This window comes from Pituophis catenifer, unplaced genomic scaffold (assembly GCF_029215685.1).
Source record: "Pituophis catenifer annectens isolate HBS135680 unplaced genomic scaffold, rPitCat1.0.hap2 SCAF_12, whole genome shotgun sequence".
Classification (NCBI taxonomy): Eukaryota; Metazoa; Chordata; class Lepidosauria; order Squamata; family Colubridae; genus Pituophis; species Pituophis catenifer.
Genome location: NW_027256892.1, coordinates 23,115,619 through 23,135,234, shown reverse-complemented (window position 1 = coordinate 23,135,234; position 19,616 = coordinate 23,115,619).

Here is a 19,616-nt window from a genome sequence, read left to right as displayed (position 1 = left end):
ATTTTTTAAAAAAAACAAAAAGAAAGCTTTAACACTTTTTCCGTTTCAACAGTTTCACATCGGTCAAAAATTGGGTCCTTATTTTACTGACCTCGGAAGGATGGAAGGCTGAGTCAACCTTGAGCCTGTCAGAATCGAACTCATGGAGTGAGCAGTGAGTTAGCCTGCAGTACTGCATTCTAACCAATGCACCATCACAGTTCTTATGTATTTATTTATGTAATTATGTATTTATGATGTCCTGGGGTCATGTGATGGCAATTTGGACCTTCCCAGCTTTCTTCTGACAAGCAAAGCCAATGGGGGGAGCCAGATTTGCTTAATGACCATGTTAGTCACTAAGCAGTGAGTTGCTTAAGAACTGTGACAAAAGAACGTTGTAACAACGGGTGTGACTCACTTAACCTCTCCCTTGCTTAGCGTAAATTCTGATCCCAATTTGTGGTCATAAGTCGAGGACGATCCATAATACAAAAAATAGATATTATGCCACCCCTCCGTGCCCAATGTGTGCATACGTTCTCACCTCTCAATCCCCACACCACCCCATTTCCACCATGTGCCAGCCTCCATGAGTAACAGTTAGAGTGACAACAGTTGTAATGCAAACAATACTCCAGGGCCTACTGGCCTATTCCAGACAAAATACACACATGTGCATGTGCTTCTTGGAAGCTCCCGAGATGGAACTCTTCAAATATTTGCTAGGAGCTGAGATAAATATTTCCTGGATGGTGGTTTTTTTTGGGGTTGAGGGAAATGAAAGGTAACTGATCCTAAAGAAAGGGAAGGCTCCATGTCTGAAGAACCAAAGATGAACCTTCCGGAAAGCACCATATTTTACACATTGCTGGATTATTCAGCAATTAGAGAGGAGATTTTTTTTTTGAGAAAGGCTCCTGAATATGCCATGTCTATGAAGGGAAAAAAAGGCTCTTGTGAGAAGCTGGAAGGCATACAGCTGTGGACAGCTGTGGGGCTGGTATTGAAACAAAATCTGGCGGGCAGATGGGGAGGAGGCCCAGGAAGGGTTGTTCGCTCGAGAAAAAGTACAGTTTTGCTTCTGTCTCCGCCAGTACAATCACCTTCTTCAAATGCTTTAAGGGACAAAAGGAAGCTTAAATCTAAATCGGTCAGAAAACTGGACGAGTCGACTTCTCCCCTCTTTAAAACCCTCCTCTCTTTTTAAGGAACAAGGAAGGGATTTCTCTCCATGACCTCTTTGTCCAGGCGAGCTTCCAGAATATTCCGGGCCATTCTTTTGATTTATTAGCCTTCCCTGAATAATATACTCTGAGGCCATCACTAGCAGGACGCTGAAGGAAAATCCTTGTTCCACACGTTTCGTTCCCCCCTTCTACCTCCCCCAAGACCAAAGCCCTCCTCCTGCTCGCACTTTTTTGTTTTTAAATTTAGAAATCTATTTATATAAACCTTGCCAGGGCTCTGAGCTGAACACTTAAATTAAAAGTATGAGCGGAGCTTCTCAAAATATAGCTCGCTAATATTTCATGGCTGTCGTCCCTGTACATATATATATATATATATATATATATATATATATATATATATATTCATCTCTCTCTCTCATATCACATATGGCGCCACCTCGTTGAGGTGACAGAAATACCTCCAATTCTGATTCAACTCCTCCAATTGCTGAAGGGATTTGGAGACTCTGAGGTCAGTTAAAAAGGGGGATGCTTTCACGAAAGGTCTGAACTTCAAGAGATCAAAGCCAGTTGAAAAGGAGGAGGGAGGTTCTCTAGGGATCCTGATATTTGAGGAAACCTTTCCCCCCCCCCCCAAAAAAAAAAACCAAAGATGCTTCTTTCAAGGACTTTCTGGTTTTCCTTTGGAGATGTTGGACGAGAATCAGGGGTGGGATTTAAAAAAATTAGCAACCGGTTCTCTGCCCGGTTGCTGGGTGGGCATTGCCCTGGTGGATGTGGCCTACTCGGTCTCCTGCGTCACCGTGGGGTGTGTGTGTTTCGCCCTCCCCAGGCTCCGGAAGCTTTCCTCGAGCCTCTGGGAGGGCAAAAACAGCCTCCCCCGGGCTCTGGAGGCCCTCCAGAGGCCAGAAATGGGCCTGTTTCTGGACTTCCGGTACTTCCAGTAGGTCCGTTTTTCAGCCTCCCAGAGCTTCTGCGTAGGCACTACACTTACCTCGCATCCAAAACAGGAGGGGTGGGTGGGGTCAGCCAGTCTTTTCAACTACCGGTTTGGCAAACCAGATTAAAATTAACATCCAGTTTCCCGAACCGGTCAGAACCAGCTGAATCCCACTCCTGATGAGAACGGATGAGAAGCGAAACATCTTCAAAGAAAAACCAGAAAATCCAGTTTTCTCTTGAAAAAAAAAAAAAAAGCTCCTTTGGGACAACCATGACCTGGATGAGAATCTCCGTATACTTTTTTTCAGAAATACTGAGGTTACTGGAGGCAAGTGGAGAAAAGATGGCAGGACCTGGAATGCAATGATCAATGGACGTTGAACAGAATAACAGAATTGGAAGGGACCTTGGAGGTCTTCTAATCCAAGCAGGAGACCTTATATCATTCCAGACAAATGGCCGTCCAATCTCTTCTTAAAAACCTCCATTGTTGGAGCGCCCACAACTTCTGGTGGCAAGCGATTGCATGATTAATTGTTCTCACTGTCAGGAAAGTTCTCCTTAGTTCTAGGTTGGTTCTCTCCTTGATTTGTTTCATCCATTGCTTCTTCTCCTACCTTCAGATGCTCTGGAGAATAGGTTGACTCCCTCTTCTTTCTGGCAGCCCCTGAGATATCGGAACACTGCTATGATGTCTCCCCTAGTCCTTCTTTTCACTAGACTGGACATATACAATTCCTGCAACCGTTCTGTGTATGTTTTAGCCTTCAGTCCCCTAATCATCTTCGTTACTCTTCTCTGTGCTCTTTTGAGAGTCTCAACATCTTTTTTTTATATTGTGGTGACCAAAACTAGATGCACATCATAACTTTGTGAGACACTGAGACAACTCAAACAATATAATGTAATCAGCTAAAGTTATTTATGAACTGCAAGTTTTATTACAGATTAAAGTTATTCCCGATTGGTCAACAGGATTGATAGGCTTGTGAAGAACGTCAAAAGAACATCACCATGAATTCATCACTAGTAGAAGTTCCCTTTAATGGATCTGGTGAATTAAATTGTTCCCCTATGAGAATATGTTTTGGGACTGAAATTACAATCTCTTTCTAACAGGAGGGACCTTTTCCTTGTCCAGTTGTGTTAGTTGCATCATTTATGCTTCTGTACAGCCACACTGAAGTTAATCATGAATAAATGAGTTTCATGTACATTAGGTGCAGGGGTGGGCTTCAAAAATTTTAGTAAAGGGATCTCTGCCCGGTTGCTGGGTGGGTGTGGCTTAGTCGGCCTCCTGCACTATGGGGGGGGGCATTTTTGCCCTCCCCGGGCTCCGAAGGCTTTCCTCGAACTTCTGGGAGGGCGAAAACGGCCTCCCCAGGCTTCAGAGGCCCGAAACAGGCCCGTTTCCAGCCTTCCTGAACTTCCGGTAGGCCCATTTTTCACCCTCCCTGAGCCTCCGCATGTGCCCTGCACTTACCTGCATCCAAAACAGGCTGCGTGGGGACTCCGAGGAGGGGAGGGGCAGGGTGGGTGGATGGGAAATCCCACTTGGGAGTTCTCCGAACTGCACAGAATCTTAGCGCTCCATGGCATAGGACCCGGGTACCTTCGAGACCGACTTCTGCCACCAATAGCCTCCCACCGACCAGTTCGCTCCCACAGAGAGGGTCTCCTCAGGGTGCCATCGGCCAAGTTATGTCGGCTGGCGACACCCAGGGGGAGGGCCTTCTCTGTGGGAGCCCCAGCCCTGTGGAATGAACTGCCCCCGGAAATACGTAAGATCCCCGACCTCCGGGTATTTCGCTGTGCACTGAAGACCCTGTTGTTCTGTCAGGCCAGGCTATCGACATGATAATTTAAATTGGGGTATTTTAAATTTCTGGGGTTTTAAATGGAGCCAAATTTATTTAATAATTTTAAATTTTAAATTGATGTTTTGTCTTGTGTTTTTAAATAGGCTGTACACCGCCCTGAGTCCTTCGGGAGAATTATTATTATTATTATTATTATTATTATTATTATTATTATTATTATTATTATTATTATTATTATTATTATTATTATTATTAGCTAGAGGTTCTCCCGAACCCCTAAGAACCCCCAGCAGCCCACGCCTGACTAGGTGAGACCTAATGGGCTCTAGTAGAGGGAATATTCAATATGAAATTAATTCAACCATTTCCAGATGTCACCTTTACCAAGGTTTCAAACTGGACAAATCATGAAAGTGAAATGGCTTAGAGACCCCAATATCGGGGGTGGGAGTGAGGGGGTATTATAACATCGCCATCTGTCTTTCAACAAACTTTTAGATCCCATAGAAATCTCCAGGAAATGCATTGGACAAAATATAAAAGAGAACCAAGACAGGAGTCGCTCAAAAATAATTTAATGAGTGAAGCCACGGACAAAAGTAAGCCAAGGAATTTATTTTAGGAAGCCGTCCTCTTTCGGTACAGCACTGAAAGGGTTTAAGTCTGGAAATTAATTTACTTTGTCCTTTGTGCTGAGAGGCCCAGCGCTTTCATCTCTGTACAGAACATCCTGGAAAACTAGCTTAAAGCATGTTTAACATTTTGTTTGCTAGTAAAACAACACAATTGAGGCTCTGTTAATACATTGTTTTAAGTAGAACCTCAAGGGAATTGGTTCGAAGCGCTCCACAAAAGTATTGTATCACTTTAATTCCCATCTCTCTCTCCGTCTCTCTCTCTCTCTGAAAGGAGCTTGTTTAAAAATGTACTTTTTTTTTATTGGTAGCCTGGTTTTTGAAAACAAAGATCAATAGCACAAAGTTTAGTGTAACCCTCCTAAGATACAGAAATGCTGGAGGGTGCATCTCAAAATCAGTGTCCTTCAGATAGCCTGGATAAAGTAGAAGAAATAACTTTTTTTTCATCATATATTGTGGACTTCTTCACCCAAGGCATGATTTGATCCCTTAATCCCACTCCCACAGACTGTTTCCTCAAAACACACACACACACACACACACACACACACACACACACAATCCTCAACGTTTCAGTCTTCCCCTGCTGTGACCAACTCCAGTTACCTCCACAACCGGTCAGAAAAGGGAGCGTCTTAGCAACAAATGGACTTCGCTTGTTAAAAGCATTTTTTTTTAAATTATCTAGACCAAGATACAAGCACACTTCAAATTCAGATTGTTCTTCCCCACAAGACACCCACAAGACACAACACAAGTAGTCCTCGACTTAAGGTACCACAACCGAGCCCCAAATTTCTGTGGCTCAGTGAGACATTTGTTAAGTGAGTTTCTTGCCACCGTTGTTAAGTGAATCATTGCAGTAACGTGATTGTTCAGTGAATCTGGCTTCCCTCGTTGATTATGCTTGTCAAAAGGTTGCAAAAGGGGGATCCCGTGATCTTGGGATACGGCGACGGTCGTAAGTGTGAATTAGGGAAGAAAAACAAAATGCACAGGTACTGTATATGTGGTACCTTGCTCAATAGTAGTAACTGTGAGAGGGATCTTGGAGTCCTAGTGGACAACCATTTAAATAGGAGCCAGCCGTGTGCAGCAGCTGCCGAAAAAGACAACACAGTTCTGGGCTGCATAAACAGAGGGATAGAATCAAGATCACCTGAAGTGTTAATACCACTTTATAATGTCTTGGTAAGGCCACACTTGGAATATTGCATCCAGTTTTGGTCACCATGATGTAAAAAAGATGTTGAGACTCGAGAAAGAGTGCAGAGAAGAGCAACCAAGATGATTAGGGGACTGGAGGCTAAAACATATGAAGAACAGTTGCAGGAACTGGGTATGTCTAGTTTGATGAAAAGAAGGACTAGGAGAGACATGATAGCAGTCTTCCAATATCTCAGGGGCTGCCCCAAAGAAGAGGGAGTCAAACTATTTTCCAAAGCACCTGAAGGTAGAACAAGAAGCAATGGGTGGAAACTAATCAAGGAGAGAAGCAACCTAGAACTAAGGAGAAATTTCCTGACAGTTAGAACAATTAATAAGTGGAACAACTTGCCTGCAGAAGTTGTGAATGCTCCAACACTGGAAGGTTTTTAAGAAGATGTTGGATAACCATTTGTCTGAAGTGGTGTAGGGTTTCCTGCCTGGGCAGGGGGTTGGACTAGAAGACCTTCAAGGTCCCTTCCAACTCTGTTCTTCTATTCTATTCTAAAAATTCAGCTGGGAAATGAAACCACGGCTTTGCTCAATGCAAAAGCTTTCCTGGCCCAGGTGAATCGTAGCTACATTCTCTTCTCTTCTCCCTAGTTAGAGGTGGCCAAGATCCAGAAAAGCACTCAGGAAAGTGAATGCATGTCAGTTTCCATTAATTTTTACGGGGCTGCACATGGCCTTGAGTGCTTTTGCACTTGAGAGGTGATGGCCCTTATGTCCTTGTGATTTCATTCCTTAGGAATTTTCTTATTTTTATTTTTTTGCAAACCCAACCCAGGGAGGAGGGGAAAAGGAAAAAAAAAAGAAGAAGAAGAAGAAGGAATTCAAGTCTCAACTTGGCTTGCGGTTAAAAATAAATCAAGAATGCTGCAAAGCCATAGGTAGAGATCTGACTGTTTTCAAATCCTGCGCTATAAAATCAGGACACCTGGCTGTAAAAACAGCAGCTCCGTTTTCTCCTGTGGTTGGTTTTACGGGCCACCTTATCCCTGAAGCTGCCAGCCAGAGTTTGTTAGCTTATTGCTTCATTTATTAAACTGATATAACAAAATAGAATAGAACAGAATGAGTTTCGAAGGGACCTTGGAGGTCTTCTAGTCCAACCCCCTTCCCAGGTAGGAAACCCTACACCACTTCAGACAAATGGTTATCCAACATCATCTTAAAAATTTCCAGTCTTGGAGCATCCACAACTTCTGCAGGCAAGTTGTTCCACTTATTAATTGTTCTGTTAAGAAATTTCTCCTTAGTTCTAGGTTGCTTCTCTCCTTGATTAGTTTCCACTTCTTGTCCTGCCCTCAGGTGCTTTGGATAAAAGCTTGACTCCCTCTTCTTTGGGGCAGCCCCTGAGATATTGGAAGACTGCTATCATGTCTCCCCCAAGTCCTTCTTTTCATTAAACCAGACATACCCAATTCCAGCAACTGTTCTTTATATGTTTTAGCCTTTAATCCCCTTGTTATCTTTATTGCTTTTCTCTGCACTCTTTCTAGAGTCTCCACATCTTTTTTTTACATCGTGGCGACCAAAACTGGATGCAGGATTCCAAGTGTGGCCTTATAAAGTGGTATTAACACTTCACGTGATTAATTCCTCTATTAATGCAGCCTGGGACTGCATTGGCGCTTTTTGGCAGCTGCATCACACGGCTGGCTCATATTTAAGTGACTGTCCGCTAAGGATATATATATATATATATATATATATATAGGGTTGGACTAGAAGACCTCCAAGGTCCCTTCCAACTCTGTTATTCTATTTAATCAAATGTCTCCCATTTCTTTTTCTTTTATGTACACTGATTTACTGACCCCTTGCATCCTGGACATCAACTGTTTCAACTCCTACCCTCAAAACAACGCTATAGAGCACCGCACACCAGAACAACTAGACACAAGGACAGTTTTTCCCCGAACGCCATCACTCTGCTAAACAAATTATTTCCTCAACAATGTCAAACTAGATATTAAGTCTACACTACTATTAATCTTCTCATTGTTTCCACCACCCATCTTCTCCCACTTATGACTGTATGACTGTAATTTTGTTGCTTGTATCATTTGTAACCTATGACTATCATTAAGTGTTGTACCTTATGATTCTTGATGAACGTATCTTTTCTTTTATGTACACTGAGAGCGTATGCACCAAGACAAATTCCTTGTGTGTCCAATCACACTTGGCCAATAAAAAAATATTTTCTATTCTATTCTATTCTATTCTATTCTATTCTATTCTATTCTATTCTATTCTATTCTATTCTATTCTATTCTATTCTATTCTAGCGTATGCACCAAGACAAATTCCTTGTGTGTCCAATCACAGTTGGCCAATAAAGAATTCTATTCTATTCTATTCTATTCTATTCTATTCTATTCTATTCTATTCTATTCTATTCTATTCTATTCTATTCTATTCTATTCTATTCTATGAGAGCGTATGCACCAAGACCAATTCCTTGTGTGTCCAATCACACTTGGCCAATAAAGAATTCTATTCTATTCCATTCAATTTCACTATCAAGCAACTCTGGATGGCTTGAAACAAGATAAAAATAAAAATAAAAATAAAAAAAACATGAAAAGGATAAATGTTAAAATGCTCTGCACTCACTAAAGTACAATTTACTGGTGTCACCCACCCACCCTCTTATCAGAATAATTCTGTGCTTCGTTGTTATGCAGGTTTAACATTCCTAGTCTTATGAAAAGAAGGACCAGGGGAGATGTGATAGCAGTGTTCCAATCTCTCAGGGGCTGCCCCAAAGAAGAGGGAGTCAAGCTGTTCTCCAAAGCACCTGAGGGCAGGACAAGAAGCAAGGGGTGGAAACTAATCAAGGAGAGAAGCAACTTAGAACTAAGGAGAATTTTCCTGACAGTTAGAACAATTAATCAGTGGAACAACTTGCCTCCAGGAGTTGTGAATGCTCCAACACTGGAAGATTTTAAGAAGAGGTTGGGCAACCATTTGTCTGAAGTGGTGTAGGGTTTCCTGCCTAAGCAGGGGGTTGGACTAGAAGACCTCCAAGGTCCCTTCCAACTCTGTTATTCTAAATTCCCTCGAGTTCTGTTCGGGACAGCCATTACGCCTGTGTGGCTTTTCCTGCCTCCATAAATATCTGTCTGTGTCTCCCCTTTTACAAGCCGAGAAGAGCAATGGGCCTTTCTACACCACATCCCTGGCTTCCTGCTTTAGTAAATGAGCCATACCAAAGATAATATCGTTACTAATTGTGTTAGGCGGTGCTGGGCGGCAGCCAATGTCTGTTACCCTCGCTCGATACCATTTAAGTTTGATGTATGGTTTCCTAGAAAGTTAAAACCAAAACACTGCCTGCGTGGAAAGAAAACCCAAAATATTTTGGCTCCGGCTCAGTTTTCAGAGGCCTGAATCATCCAAGCCAAAGGAAGAATTCTGGAAATAAAATATGGTCTCAGCCGAGCAGGTTGGCTGGATCAGGTGACCCCCCCCCCACTGGTGTCGCTTCGAGGCAGAGGAATGCGATGCTTGTCATCGGACGCGGTGCATTGTCTGCTGGAGTTGGGAAGGAAACAGCGGAGCAATTAGATTTGGGGCGCCGATAAGTGCTGTGGCTGGAATGCAAACAAGGGGACCAGGGATAGGATCTCAGCAGCTGCAGCCAATATGGGAAAGGCCAAGCCATTAATTGAGAATTGCAAAGCCAAAGGCAAGCGGGGAAAATTAAAACACGAACAGAACAGAACAGAACAGAACAGAACGGAACGGAACGGAACGGAACGGAACGGAACGGAACGGAATGGAACGGAACGGAACGGAACGGAACGGAACGGAATGGAATGGAATGGAATAGAATTCTTTATTGGCCAAGTGTGATTGGACACACAAGGAATTTGTCTTTGGTGCATAAGCTCTCAGTGTAAATAAAATAAAACATACGTTCATCAAGAATCATAAGGCACAACACTTAATGATAGTCATAGGGAACAAATAAGCAATCAAATCCAGTGGTGAAATCTAAAATTTGTTACTACCGGTTCTGTGGGCATGGCTTGGTGGTGGTGGTGGGGTAATGTGACTGGGTGGGCGTGGCCTTTTTTTTTTTTTTTACTTTAAAAGCGATTTTTTCTACAACCTCTTTGGTTGTAAAAAAAATGCTTTCAAAAGGCTTTGACGATCCCAGCTGAGTTGCCTGATCGGCAGAGGCTTTTTTTCTTTTAAATGCTTCTGACGATACAAGCTGAGTTGCCTCATCAGGCAACTCAACTTGAATTGTCAGAGGTATTAAAAAGAAAAAAAGCCTCTGATGATCGCGCGGCTCAGCTGGGCATGGTGGAGGCAGGGATTTTTGCTACTGGTTCTCCGAACCACCCGCCTCCATCGCTACCGGATCGGGCGATCCGGTCCGAACTGGGAGCATTTCACCCCTGATCAAATCATATTAGGAAACAATATAAATCGTAAGGATACAGCAACAAGTTAGTCATACAGTCGTAAGCGGGAGGAGATGGGTGGTGGGAACGATGAGAAGATTAATAGTAGTGCAGACTTAGTAAATAGTTTGACAGTGTTGAGGGAATTATTTGTTTAGCAGAGTGATGGCGTTCAGGAAAAAACTGTTCTTGTGTCTAGTTGTTCTGGTATGTAGTGCTCTATAGTGTCATTTTGCGGGTAGGAGTTGAATGTCCAGGATGTGAGGGGTCTGTAAATATCTTCACAGCCCTCTTTTTGACTCATGCAGTATACAGGTCATCAATGGAAGGCAGGTTGGTAGCCATGTTTTTTTCTGCAGTTCTAATTATCCTATGTGTGCAGTGCGTGGGCATGATGCGAACCGGTAGTAAAGTTAAGTAGAACCCACCCCTGGATAGAGTGATTAGTCCATGATAGCTTTCATGCCTAAGGTGGGACTAGAACTCATGGAGACCAGGTTTCTAGCCTGGTGCCTTCACCACTACATCAAACTGACTCTGTGTCAGGTTTCGATATCGTCTTCAAATAAAATAAATTGCATTTCCAAACAGATAGTCTTTGAAGAAATCTTTCATTTTATTAAGCACGACAATCTGGCCCCGATCGTGGCGTAGCCAGCTCTGGCTTCCTGACCCCAAACCCTCCCTTTCTGTTCCCCAAATCTCTGCATCTCATTGGCCTTCTTCCAACTCACTCTCCCCATATCTACTACCTAAGCTCCCAGGAATGCCCCACCCTCCCTCTCATCTCCTAGGGGATATTATCTTCAGGGAAAATAAGTAGGTGAAGTGTCAAGCATCCTCTTGCCAGCTGGCCCCTCTTCTCCTTCTTATGTCAGCACTAGAGTAAATGCAGGCTGAAGTGCTGACACTCTGTACATGTTTGTAAACCAAGATTCTTATTTATAATTTACATGGCTTCAGCAGGGGTACATATATTGCCTTCGCTGTCAGCTAAGAAGCAAACATTGAAAGTTTTTGGAAGTTGTTTGGACGTAGGCATGGGTGGCTGGGAAGGAAAGTCCACTAGATCATTTCTCAGCATCTTTGTTCCCCAAAAAGGACCCAAATATGAATTAAGATTGTTTTCAGTCTGAATGATGGCTCAGGACCACTCCCCAAGCCCCTGTCGGGCGCACTTGTCTGAATTCCTGCTTGCTTTAATTTTATTTACCATGTTTTGTGGAATTCAGGGAAGAGGATAAGTTAACTTCGGTGGCCTCCCTGCTTAGTTAATCTTCAGTCTATCAAAAGAATTATGAAATCTTTTAAGATCAAATGTCCAGACACTTCACAAAGGTTGTCACAGTGAATTCATTTGTCAGTCTTTCATCTTGCTTTTCCCCTGCTGTGCCAAAATAATGTCAGTGAGTTTTTCCATTTCTTTCTCTTGCCCTCTTTCCCGAGGACTTTTCGAGCTTGGAAAAGTAGCCACGGACAAAGGGCGCTGCGTTTTCTGGCCCTGAATTTTAATGTTGGCTTTTTTGCATTCGTTCGTTTCGGGACAGTTCATTTCACCTGCCCAGGAAACCTCAAGGCAGGTGTTGAATGTTCATTTCTGCATCTGCTCAATACAACCTTATGAATAATATTTATGGGGGATTATGGGAGCGACGGGGCGCTCCCATGTGACTCCTCTCCTGCGCGAGCTGCATTGGCTCCCGGTGGACTTCCGGGTGCGCTTCAAGGTGTTGGTGATCACCTTTAAAGCGCTCCATGGCTTAGGGCCGGGGGTACTTATGGGACCGCCTTCTGCCACCAATTGCCTCCCACCGGCCAGTTCGCTCCCACAGAGAGGGCCTCCTCAGGGTGCCGTCGGCTAGGCAATGTCGGCTGGCGACCCCCAGGGGGAGAGCCTTCTCTGTGGTAGCACCTACTTTCTGGAACAATCTACCCCCAGACATACGAGTGATCCCAGACCTCCGGACTTTTCGTCGGGCCCTTAAAATTTATTTCTGCCGGGCTGTCCTGATTTTAGGGCTGGTTTTTTAAAATTTTGATATGAATTTTAAATTGGAAATGTTTTAAATTATGGGCCAAATCTTATTTAATTATTTTAAACTTATTTTAACTTTTGTATATAAATGCTTTTATTTTTGGCTGTTCACCGCCCTGAGTCCGAAAGGAGAAGGGCGGTATAGAAATTCGAACAAATAAATAGATAGATAGATAGATAGATAGATAGATAGATAGATAGATAGATAAATAAATAATATTTGACAGAAATGGAGAGTAACTGGCAATGTCTAAGAAAGAAAGATGGTTATTGTTGTTGTTTTTTTAAAAAAAATTCTTTTAATACAAAACATTCCATCATTCATTAAACAGTGTGTCGTCTGGGCAGGGGTGAAATGCTCCCGGTTTGGACCGGATTGCCCAATCCGGTAGTGATGGCAGTGGGTAGTTCGGAGAACCGGTAGCAAAAGTCCCTGCCCCCCCCCCATGCCCTGCTGAGCCACACGTTCTGTGGGTGTGGCTTGGTGGGCATGGCATGGCTTGGTGGGCATGGCTTGGTGGGCATGGCTTGGTGGGCATGGCTTGGTGGGCATGGCATGGGAAGGATACTGCAAAATCCCCATTTCCTCCTGATCAGCTGGGACTTGGGAGGCAGAGAATAGATGGGGGCGGGGCCAGTCAGGAATTTTTACTACCGGTTCACCGAACTACTCAAAATTTCCGCTACCGGTTCTCCAGAATTGGTCAGAACCTGCTGAAACCCACCTCTGGTTCACATGCAATAACAGGAAGGGAATAATCATCTCTAATGGTTGTCCCATTGCAATTGTCCCAAAGGTGCTTTTTTTCCCCCAAAAAGACAACTGGACTTTCTTGGTTCTTTTTCTTCAAAAACATTTCACTTCTCATCCAAGAAGCTTCTTCGGTTCCGGAAAGAAGAAGAAGAAGAAACAAGAAAGTCCACTTGCCTTTTGGAAAAAAAAGTACCTTTGCACCAATTAATTCTTTTAATCAGTCTGTGATTTCTTAACTTTCGGGCCAAAATTTATATATATTTTTAAATGTTTTTTAATATTTGTATTCTATGTTTTTTATCTTGGCTGTACACCGCCCTGAGTCCTCAGGGAGAAGGGCGGTATATAAATTGGAAATTAAATTAAATTAATGGCTGGAAAGGAAAATCAGCAAAAATGTAGAGGACAGAAATTAGGGTAAAGACTTACATAAGGAGATGAATTCATAAGAAATGTAAATTTGTAGTGTAAAGTTATAACATTGGAATTAGACATTTAATAATTACTTTTTATTAAACTATATAAGCTCAACGACATATATTCTGTTGACGACAAAAACGTATATGTAGAATGTTAGGTGGGTTTGTAGGTGGTGGGTTCTTTGTTTGTCTTTGTATGGTATGGTATGGTATTGTATTGTATTGTATTGTATTGTATTGTATTGTATTGTATTGTATTGTATTGTATTGTCTTTATATCTGTGTTTATATTTTAATAATAAAAAAATATTTAAAAAAAAAAGAAAAAAAAAGAAAAAGTACCTTTGCAACAACCTGGATGATTGTGAATCTCCATAGACACCTCACTGCAGTTAGTGTTTCAGGCTTCTCACCTGTGATTAAGGAGCAGCATCGCAGCCATCTCTACTAGCCAGGACACTGGACTCTTCATGAAATTTCCTACTCCATTTATAAAACCATTTAGATCCGTGATGGCGAACCTATGGCACGCGTGCCACAGGTGGCATGTGGAGTCATATTTGTGGACACCCGAGCATTGCCCTAGCTCAGTTCCAGGACGCATGCACACGTTGGCCAGCTGATTTTTGTGCCTTCCAGGCCACTGGAAGTCGGGAAACGGGCCATTTCCAGCTTCTGGAGGGCCTCTGGGGGGCTGGGGGAGGCCATTTTCACCCTCCCCAGGCTCCAAGAAAGCCTCTGGACTTGGGGAAGGTGAAAAATGGGCCAACCAGGCCCACTGGTGACCTCTTTGCCATCGCGTGCCAAAAGCGTGGGGAGCATGGGGGGGTGTCACTCGCGGATGCGCAGGGGTGCATTGAATTATGGGTGTGGGCACGTGCACATGCGATCCCCCCTGTGCTCCTCCCACTTTTAGCATGCGACGGCAAAAAGTTTAGCCATCACTGATCTAGATCAAACAGAATTCCATAGTTGGTGGGGAGAAATTCCATACCCAAAAAGTCCTTTTTAATGGGAATTCTCTGAATTTCCTCATGTCCTGTTTTATTTTTCAGGGGGAATGACCTAGAGACACAATGTAGTCCATGATCTTCACCATGCACGAGTCCATAAACCCCTTTTTAAATATGTAAATTTTAATCTGTTTTTAAATTATTGGGGTATTTTAATTTGTCTGGGCCAAAAAATTTAATTTGATTTTATCGGGTTTTTAAATTTTGTGTATTTATGTATTTTATTGTTGGCTGTTCACCGCCCTGAGTCCTTCGGGAGTAGGGCGGTATACAAATCAAATAAATAAATAATAAAATAAATAAATAAATAAATAAATAAATAAATATCGTGTCTCCTGTTCCAAGATGAAAGACTCACAACTGCTTTAGCAATAGCAATAGCACTTAGACTTCTTTACCGCTTCACAGGACTTTCGAGCCCTCTCTAAGCGGTTTACAGAGTCAACTTCTTGCCCCCAACAATCTGGGTCCTCATTTTACCCACCTCGGGAGGATGGAAGGCCGAGTCAACCTTGAGCCTGGTGAGATTCGATCTGCCAAACTGCTGGCAGCCGGTGATCAGCAGAAGTAGCCTGCAGTACCGCACTCTAACCGCTGCGCCACCGTGGCTCATTTAGTATTCCTTAGATGGGGCCACTCTATCCCTCCTAGTCATGTTGACGTCTTTGGTTCTCAATAACAACGGTTCTTTAGCCTCATGACACAAAACCCAGAATGGTGTTAGGTTTCCCAATGCTCGATTGTACATATGTCTGGTTGCCGCTGGCTCTCCCATCTACAATATGCCCTCAAGCTGTAGGACCCGTTTCCCATGACCTCCGACAACCTTCTACGTGGGCCATGTTAGCTCCGCTAATAAAGAACATTGCCTGGATCAGCCCAAATGGAAATCTCTCTGCGTAATCATGAGAAGCTTCGTTATGTTAACTCCTGTGCCTAATTAGGTGCACTTGTTAATTTGATTCAATGTATACCTTTCCAATTAGATTGCCATTTAATGGATGATTTACTCACTCAATTTATAATTTTAGTCAAGTCCGAGGGTTTATAACCCAACCCCCCCCTTGTTTCTGTGTCGCTGTTTTCATTTCGGATCTGCATTAGGAGTTTTGTTGGGCGCAATCATATATTTTGAACTCAACTTTTCCCCAAATTTATCTGCATTTAGAACTGCAGAGTGTTACCGCGTGCTCAGTTTTTAGTAGAATTAAAACGGGCAACAGTAGCCTATTCAGAGCATGCCTGGGTGGTATTCTCACCAATCCTTTCCCCCTTATCCTCTCTGCCATATGTTATGTATAATTAGATGGTGTTCCACATCCTATTTTTTAGGAGAACATGGCAACCTTTAGGAAGCTTTGTAAGTTCATTGAATCAGACTGAATGGGCCCTCCGTTAATCTTACTAGCCAAATCTGTGCACAGGCTGAAATTATCCCCAGGCAGCCTCTGGCCACCCAGGATGGGTGTGGGTGGGTATCTCCATAATTCTTCCAACGACGTGGCCACCAAAATCCCATGACCGTCCCATTCTTCAAGGGAGCTTAAAGAGGATAACATTGAGTTTCATCTTAATAAATACAATTAAATATATTTAGCGGATTTTTTTTCTTTCTTTCTCTGGTCCATTCATGTGTTTATCCCGGCTCTGCCTACATTTTGGAGGCCAGACCCTGCTTACCAAAGAACAAGTGTGGTCCTGAGCGCCTGAAGAAAAGACAAATTCACACATGCCACAATGGGGCATCATGGCTGGGGTGGAGCCAGGGGTGAAATGCAGCAGGTTCTGACAGTTCTGGAGAACCGGTAGCAGAAATTTCGAGTAGTTCGGAGAACCGGCAAATACCACCTCTGGCTGGCCCCAGAGTGGGGAGGGAATGGAGATTTTGCAGTTTCCTTCACCTGAAGTGGGGTGGGAATGGAGATTGTGCAATATCCTTCCCCTGCCATGCCCACCAAGCCATGCCCACCAAGACCCACCATGCCCACCAATTTCACCACTGGGGTGTAGCGATGCTACAAAACGGTCCAATAAAGTATTGAATAAGCAGCAATGAATGAGGACAATGGCAGAAGGTTTGTCCTTGCAGATTTCCTGGTGGCATCTCATGGACTACAGCAGAAAGAGCAATTTCCGGGGTTTATTAACCAGGTCTGTCGTAGAATGAAAAAAAAAGTGCTTCTTGATATGTTGAAAATGACACGTCAAAAACCCATCGTGATTTGTTTGACTATTCTCTGAAGACGCTCTTGTGCAGAAGACGACTTCTGTGGTGTGTTTCCAAGATGGAGCTGCTTAGAAGAAGATCTGAGAAAAGGACCGTTTTCTCAGATCTCCCATAGAATGAAGCATCCTGTGGGATCCCCGATGGCCTCTGAGCTTGGTTGTTCTCTTGCAGATGTTTCATGACCCAACTAGGTAACACCATCAGTGCTAGATGAGAGTGGGGTTTGCTCTCTATTTTTATACTAATGGCTTACCCTATCAGTGTTGGTGGGCGTGGTCTAGGTGGTTCCTTGATTAGGCTATTGATTAATGTTTGATTACTTGTCAGAGTTGGTAGTTCCTCGATTGGGGTATTTTGAGATTCTCCATTGCACTGAAATTACTATAATCATTGTTCCGATGCTTTTTTAAAATAACTTTTAATGATGCAAAAAATGGCAAGAACGCGCACAACTCTTCCGAAATCTGATGTCGTTCTGTTGCCACGTTTTACAGCCCATCTTGTCACTGCGTTTTTGTATTTACCAGATGAGCTCTTATTTTTGAACTTTCAGATTTACCGTAGCTTGCCAAGTTCTTATCTTTAAGCTAACTGTGCATGTCTACATTCCTTCACTTTCTTCTATCTTTCTTTGTTCTCTGGCCAAGAGAGGTGGCCGGGAAAGCTTTGCCAAGATGTAATTAATTAGCTAGTAAGATGTTTTATTTTCTTTATAACAAATAAATGAGTTTTTCTTAGAAAATATATCTTCGGGTTTATTTTCTTAAAGTATACTTCAAGGGAAAGTCACGATCCATTCTCTAATCGTACAATTTTTTAATTGTAATGTTATGTATAAATGTTTTTATTTTGGCTGTTCACTGCCCTGAGTCCGAAAGGAGAAGGGCGGTATAGAAGTTTGAATAATAAATAAATAAAATAAATAATCAAGGTGCAATTACCCAAAAGCAGAATGGGATTAATTGTCACCCTGACACCTGGTAGCAGGACGATGGTTGATTTATGGCTTTTTCCTTGCTTGTTACTTTTGATGATAAACGCATAGGCAATTAGTTTTTAGCTACTGAGGTACGCTAATTATTTTTTGCAAATATGCCGAAAAAGAAGAAAAACAAATACAGAATGCATTCTGCCGAAGATATAGATATCTCTGCTCTCTCTAATGAAGAAGCGAAAAGAATTTTAAAAAGGCTTCAGGAGGAAGATAACAGAAAAGCTGCCACCCTGACACATCTATCCATGGAACAAGTCTGGTTCTACCAGCCATCCCTCTAAGCAACTTGACTCTGTGATAGGAACCAGCTGACTCTGTGATATGCCCAACACCTCCATCTTAAATGCAACAATAGGACAAAAGTGTCCCACTACAGTAAGGCAGATTTGAGGGGAGATCTTGCAATAGAACACTGTATCGCTACCCAAGCATTACCTGATTTCATGTCAAAAGAATGTGAAACTTTTCAGAAAGAAAATGGAAACCAGTCCTCCTAGGCTCAAGGGTGATCCTTGATCTTTTAGAAAAAGCTGTTTTGAATTTCGAAGTTGTAATGGTCTCTTCTCTTCTCCCTGCTCTTTTCCTCTCTCTATCCCTCTTACACACACGAAGAACAAGCAGGCAGAGCCTGCTATTTCTTTGGGTTTTGTTGTGAAGGGCTCACACAGTAAATTGAGAAAAGGAGGAGGAGGAGGAGAAGGAAAAGAAGAAGAGGAGGAGGAGGAGGGGAGGAGGAGGAGGAGGAGGAGGAGGAGGAGGAGGAGGAGGAGGAGGAGAAGGAGGAGGAGGAGAAGGAGAAGGAAAAGAAGAAGAGGAGGGGAAGAAGGAGAAGGAAAAGAAGAGGAGAAGGAGGAGGAGGAGGAGAAGGAGAAGGAGGAGGAGGAGAAGGAGAAGGAAAAGAAGAAGAGGAGGGGAAGAAGGAGAAGGAAAAGAAGAGGAGAAGGAGGAGGAGAAGGAAAAGAAGAAGAAGAGGAGGAGAAGGAGAAGGAGAAGGAGAAGGAGGAGTGAGGGAGGCCTATTTTTCGCCCTCTCCAGGCTCCTAGAAAGGCTCTGAAGCCTGGGGAGAATGAAAAATGGGACTTCCCGTGGGACCGGAAGTCGGCAAATGGGCTGTTTCCGGCCTCCAGAGGGCCTCCAGGGGTGGGGGTAGGGAAGACTGTTTTCACCCTCCCCAGGCTCCTAGAAAGGCTCTGGAGCCTGGGGAGAGTGAAAAATGGGCCTACTGGGCCCATTGTGCCATCGTGTGCCAAAAGTGGGGGGAGCACAGGGGGGGTCATGCACACATGCGCAGGAGGGGGACTGAATAGAATTATGGGTGTGGGCACACATGTGCACAACCCTCCCTACACTTCCCCCCGCTTTTGGCACACGATGGCAAAAAGGTTAGCCATCACTGGTGTAGGGTTTCCTGCTTGGTGGGGTGTGGGTTGGACTAGATGACCTACTAGTTCTCTTCCAACTCTGGAGCCTGGGGAGAGTGAAAAACAGAAGTGGGGTTGGGAGGAAGAGAAAGAATTCAAAGCTTGTACCACCCCCAGCGAGTCGCGATCGGGACGCAGCGCATTCCGCCGCACAATGACTCAGCACCCCACCGCTGATTTCTGCTTGCAAACATTCTGTATTTCTCATTAAAGTATGGGATTATGAACAGCAAACGATGACAAAAGAGGAAAACAGTAGGAGGCCGATCCCAGAAACAGAGCAAAACACTCGGTGAGTTTAATCTCTTTTCATTCCAGCATCTGCCTTTTCATATTATGACTGTGTTTTCCCAACCATGTCAGCAATGTGTCTGCACTTCCTTCCATCGTCTGTCCCTCCACACTCTGGCGCCTACCCCGGCATTGTTGCATCCTCACATGGAGCTCTGCGGCACCCACTTGCTACAACACACAATAAGAATTGTGTTCTTCCAGCGTCTCGGCATTTCTCAACATTTGTCAGGTCACTTCGCGGTTGTTGGGAAGTGTGTGCA